Genomic DNA, 6,652 nt, shown 5'->3' on the forward strand with positions numbered 1-6,652 from the left:
ACGTCTTTCCCAATCAATGTAAGCTTCAAGATTAACCTTTCCAGCAAATGTTGGTCGATTGAGCTTGAGATCATAGCCTCCTTCTCTTATGTTGTCTTCATCTCGTCCCCTGCCTTATTGGTAGTGTCTCCTTGGCCTTTGGTGTTGATTAAGATCTTGATGTTCTTCCTCTGAATCAGACTGATCTCCATTATCAACCTCATGGTTTCCTCTTGGCAAGTTACGAACTGGTGCTCTTGGTGCAGGTGGGGGTTGTTCAATTCGTGTCATGCGATCACCAAGCGTTTGGAGTTGGGCTTGAATAGATGTAAGCATCTCAGCCATGTTCACCTCTCCTCCTTGTTCTCCCATGGTTCAAAACGTTTCTGTAAAAATAAGGAAAAAAGAGATCAAGTGCACAGGAAGTCGAAAGATCCAAATATGGAAAACTTCCAAAAACTGACAGATCTAGGATTTGGGAGGTTTTGGGCAATCAAATAAACAGATCTGAACGATTTTTTTTTTTTAGGGTTTTCTTTTTAGAAGATGAACAATCAAAATAGAAAAAGAACACACGAAAATAATAGATCTAAAAGGGATAAACGAAATAAAACAAAACAAACTGAAACAGACACAAACTGAAGCAAACAAAGGGAAATAAACTGAAACAAAAGGGATAGATAAAACCTGATTTGGAGCGTTTAGCTCTGATACCAGATGATATAGGAACCCAGATGAGGGAACCCATGTGGATAGATGGAAATAGGCAAATGGTTGATAACACTTTTCTGCCTATTCGATGGATGATAGATGGAATGCAGCGAAGAGATGGTAAATAGACAAATGGTTGAAAATACTGTTCTGTCTATTTGGTAGCAGTGGACGATGAAGAGATAGATGGGTGGATTGAAGGACGCCACACAGATCTGTGAAATGATCTATGATAAGTCAAATCTCAGTCTTCAAAGATTCACACACAAGAAGAAGGAGAAAAGGGTGGTTGCTTCTATCTCAGGAGAAAACCTAAGAAAATTCTCATTTTATTTCATAAAAACTTGAAAGGTTACAATGCTGAGAAGGAACCTTATATAATGATCCAACAGCGGGGGACCTTCTAGGGTCAAAATTTATTACATATAAAAGGACTAAATTTGCAAAAACAAGAAACTCGATTTTAGGACCTAATAAATTAAAGACTCAAAAGACCCAACGGTCGATTCGTGCAAAACAAGAAAAGAACCATTATTTATTATTTGAATTCAAACATTTAACTTGGTAATAACTCTCATGCACGTTCCAGCCCTCTTTGATTGCTTGGGAAATGATGAAAAGAACGGGTTCTTTAATTTCTTGTAGAACTGGCATAAATGATGTTTGTGGAGTCTTCTCTTTGGAATCTTCTAGCTTCATGAGAGTAATCAGACTTGCAATGGACTTGTTGAATTGTTGCCTTAAGGTTCTTGCTCCCAACCTTGTCATAGGTTTGTGTACCATTATTGGCAGAACGGGTTCTTCAGAAACTGGAAGAACGGGTTCTTCAATAAATGGCAGAACGGGTTCTTCGGGAAATGGCAGAACGGGTTCTTCGAAAATTTGACTACTAATGTCCTCATCACTCTAACTTACATATTTTTATTTCTCCAATCTTTGGGTCAAAATATTTAATATGTTGCCACTAACATATCTCATGTACTTAATGTTTCTCACTTTTATAGGATGAAACCCCCGTTGGTTGTTTCTTATAAGTCTTGTATATTTAGAGATATGCACGTGTGAACCAGAGTGGTTGAATACACTTTTGTGTATGCTCAGAGATTCCCCTAAATTAAAACATCTCAAATTAGAACAGGTTGGTGGATCTAAACTTGATTTTAATATATTTGGCTTTGAGCAGTACATGTGTTGGTTGACTTGGTTCTAATCCACTCTGCTATTAATCAAGCAACATTTCCCTCCCCATGAACCACGCCCTTACTGGATAACTGGATTGAGCCGTGTTTAGTTCCAAAATGTTTGTCATCAAGTCTTGAAACCTTAAAATGGTTACAATATGAAGGAAAAGAAGAAGAGAAACAAGTGGCAGCATTCATCTTAAGAAACGGAAGCGGTTTAAAAAAGGTATCCATCTCCTCAAAATCGATTGATGACCTCGACAAGAAATTTGAGATGATCAAGGCATTTTTGTCAAGGCGTTCACCTGCCATTCGACTGACGTTGTGGTCGTCAATTAACATATTGTTGGTTTGTTGGTTGGTGTTCGATCTGAATTTTCTTATGTTTTTGTCTCCTAAATTTAGCTTTGTCAGTTTGCTATGTTCTTTTGCTGTTGCATGAGGCTCCGGTTCTAGAAAGTGTATGTGTTTAAAACTTGGTCAGAAGTTTGGTGCTATAGATATTCGAGTATTTGTTGGACCTGCTGTTAATGGCAGAGTGCGTGAGCTGATAATCGAGATTGATGCTTCGATTACTGAAATCTCAGTCACACTTCCAAGGAGTATGTGTACAGACTGTAGAATTAATGCTTGTGGATTTGGTGCTAAACAATGCTGGGAATCGTGGATTCTCGTAAAGAATAAAGATATAAGCAATCGATTATGATTGTAACAAACCTAGCATCATCACCTTAAGTATAACATCACAATATCAGGCTCACGCTCATGCATATCAATCATCAATGGGCTGGAAGTTCGGTTTTTTGGTTTAGTTTTGTGGTTTTACAAAAAATGAAACCATAAAAAAAGCATATGTATCACAGTTTCGGGTTTTAACGGTTATTGCATGTTTTTTAATAAACAGATGTATATAAGTTGATACATAAATTAAAAATAAGCTAAACCATAAACATAATTCAAAAAAAATATAATCCAACTTTTAGTTTTGTAAACTCAAATCTTTAATTCAAATATAATTTTTTTGTAACGCCCCGACCGCCATCTCTCAGTGGGCCTATGTCCAATCTCAGTCCATGTGCCCACCTTCCTTAATGGGCCTCATGTCCTCTCACTAGGCCTGTGAGCCCATCCATATCCGACGGCCGGTTTGCTACGTGCGGGAGGCTTTAAAGACTTTTTACCGTCCCTACAAATCACCACATGATTTTTCCCTGTGATCACCATATGATATTTCTCTGTCTTTTGTCCTCACTCGCACAATTCCAATAGTCACTGCCCGGAAGGTCAGCCATCCTGAGAACACTCCAGCTCAAACACGCTTAACTCTGAAATTCTCTCATGACCATTGACCGAAAAGATAAGTGCACTTTGGTGACATAGGTGGGCAATCAAATAAACAGATCTGAACGATTTTTTTTTTAGGGTTTTCTTTTTAGAAGATGAACAATCAAAATAGAAAAAGAACACACGAAAATAATAGATCTAAAAGGGATAAACGAAATAAAACAAAACAAACTGAAACAGACACAAACTGAAGCAAACAAAAGGAAATAAACTGAAACAAAAGGGATAGATAAAACCTGATTTGGAGCGTTTAGCTCTGATACCATATGATATAGGAACCCAGATGAGGGAACCCACGTGGATAGATGGAAATAGGCAAATGGTTGATAACACTTTCTGCCTATTCGATGGATGATAGATGGAATGCAGCGAAGAGATGGTAAATAGACAAATGGTTGAAAACACTGTTCTGTCTATTTGGTAGCAGTGGACGATGAAGAGATAGATGGGTGGATTGAAGGACGCCACACAGATCTGTGAAATGATCTATGATAAGTCAAATCTCAGTCTTCAAAGATTCACACACAAGAAGAAGGAGAAAAGGGTGGTTGCTTCTATCTCAAGAGAAAACCTAAGAAAATTCTCATTTTATTTCATAAAAACTTGAAAGGTTACAATGCTGACAAGGAACCTTATATAATGATCCAACAGCGGGGGACCTTCTAGGGTCAAAATTTATTACATATAAAAGGACTAAATTTGCAAAAACAAGAAACTCGATTTTAGGACCTAATAAATTAAAGACTCAAAAGACCCAACAGTCGATTCGTGCAAAACAAGAAAAGAACCATTATTTATTATTTGAATTCAAACATTTACCTTGGTAATAACTCTCATGCACGTTCCAGCCCTTCTTTGATTGCTTCGGAAATGATGAAAAGAACGGGTTCTTTAATTTCTTGTAGAACTGGCATAAATGATGTTTGTGGAGTCTTCTCTTTGGAATCTTCTAGCTCCATGAGAGTAATCAGACTTGCAATGGACTTGTTGAATTGTTGCCTTAAGGTTCTTGCTCTCAACCTTGTCATAGGTTTGTGTACCATTATTGGCAGAACGGGTTCTTCAGAAACTGGAAGAACGGGTTCTTCAATAAATGGCAGAACGGGTTCTTCGGGAAATGGCAGAACGGGTTCTTCGAAAATTTGACTACTAATGTCCTCATCACTCTAACTTACATATTTTTATTTCTCCAATCTTTGGGTCAAAATATTTAATATGTTGCCACTAACATATCTCATGTACTTAATGTTTCTCACTTTTATAGGATGAAACCCCCGTTGGTTGTTTCTTATAAGTCTTGTATATTTAGAGATATGCACGTGTGAACCAGAGTGGTTGAATACACTTTTGTGTATGCTCAGAGATTCCCCTAAATTAAAACATCTCAAATTAGAACAGGTTGGTGGATCTAAACTTGATTTTAATATATTTGGCTTTGAGCAGTACATGTGTTGGTTGACTTGGTTCTAATCCACTCTGCTATTAATCAAGCAACATTTCCCTCCCCATGAACCACGCCCTTACTGGATAACTGGATTGAGCCGTGTTTAGTTCCAAAATGTTTGTCATCAAGTCTTGAAACCTTAAAATGGTTACAATATGAAGGAAAAGAAGAAGAGAAACAAGTGGCAGCATTCATCTTAAGAAACGGAAGCGGTTTAAAAAAGGTATCCATCTCCTCAAAATCGATTGATGACCTCGACAAGAAATTTGAGATGATCAAGGCATTTTTGTCAAGGCGTTCACCTGCCATTCGACTGACGTTGTGGTCGTCAATTAACATATTGTTGGTTTGTTGGTTGGTGTTCGATCTGAATTTTCTTATGTTTTTGTCTCCTAAATTTAGCTTTGTCAGTTTGCTATGTTCTTTTGCTGTTGCATGAGGCTCCGGTTCTAGAAAGTGTATGTGTTTAAAACTTGGTCAGAAGTTTGGTGCTATAGATATTCGAGTATTTGTTGGACCTGCTGTTAATGGCAGAGTGCGTGAGCTGATAATCGAGATTGATGCTTCGATTACTGAAATCTCAGTCACACTTCCAAGGAGTATGTGTACAGACTGTAGAATTAATGCTTGTGGATTTGGTGCTAAACAATGCTGGGAATCGTGGATTCTCGTAAAGAATAAAGATATAAGCAATCGATTATGATTGTAACAAACCTAGCATCATCACCTTAAGTATAACATCACAATATCAGTCTCACCCTCATGCATATCAATCATCAATGGGCTGGAAGTTCGGTTTTTTGGTTTAGTTTTGTGGGTTTACAAAAATTGAAACCATAAAAAAAGCATATGTATCACAGTTTCGGGTTTTAACGGTTATTGCATGTTTTTTAATAAACAGATGTATATAAGTTGATACATAAATTAAAAATAAGCTAAACCATAAACATAATTCAAAAAAAATATAATCCAACTTTTAGTTTTGTAAACTCAAATCTTTAATTCAAATATAATTTTTTTGTAACGCCCCGACCGCAATCTCTCAGTGGGCCTATGTCCAATCTCAGTCCATGTGCCCACCTTCCTTAATGGGCCTCATGTCCTCTCACAAAGCCTGTGAGCCCATCCATATCCGACGGCCGGTTTGCTACGTGCGGGAGGCTTTAAAGACTTTTTACCGTCCCTACAAATCACCACATGATTTTTCCCTGTGATCACCATATGATATTTCTCTGTCTTTTGTCCTCACTCGCACAATTCCGATAGTCACTGCCCGGAAGGTCAGCCATCCTGAGAACACTCCAGCTCAAACACGCTTAACTCTGAAATTCTCTCATGACCATTGACCGAAAAGATAAGTGCACTTTGGTGACATAGGTGGGCAATCAAATAAACAGATCTGAACGATTTTTTTTTTTAGGGTTTTCTTTTTAGAAGATGAACAATCAAAATAGAAAAAGAACACACGAAAATAATAGATCTAAAAGGGATAAACAAAATAAAACAAAACAAACTGAAACAGACACAAACTGAAGCAAACAAAAGGAAATAAACTGAAACAAAAGGGATAGATAAAACCTGATTTGGAGCGTTTAGCTCTGATACCATATGATATAGGAACCCAGATGAAGGAACCCACGTGGATAGATGGAAATAGGCAAATGGTTGATAACACTTTTCTGCCTATTCGATGGATGATAGATGGAATGCAGCGAAGAGATGGTAAATAGACAAATGGTTGAAAACACTGTTCTGTCTATTTGGTAGCAGTGGACGATGAAGAGATAGATGGGTGGATTGAAGGACGCCACACAGATCTGTGAAATGATCTATGATAAGTCAAATCTCAGTCTTCAAAGATTCACACACAAGAAGAAGGAGAAAAGGGTGGTTGCTTCTATCTCAAGAGAAAACCTAAGAAAATTCTCATTTTATTTCATAAAAACTTGAAAGGTTACAATGCTGAGAAGGAACCTTATATAATGATCCAACA

This window comes from Camelina sativa, chromosome 4 (assembly GCF_030686135.1).
Source record: "Camelina sativa cultivar CO46 ecotype springtype chromosome 4, ASM3068613v1".
Taxonomy (NCBI): Eukaryota; Viridiplantae; Streptophyta; class Magnoliopsida; order Brassicales; family Brassicaceae; genus Camelina; species Camelina sativa.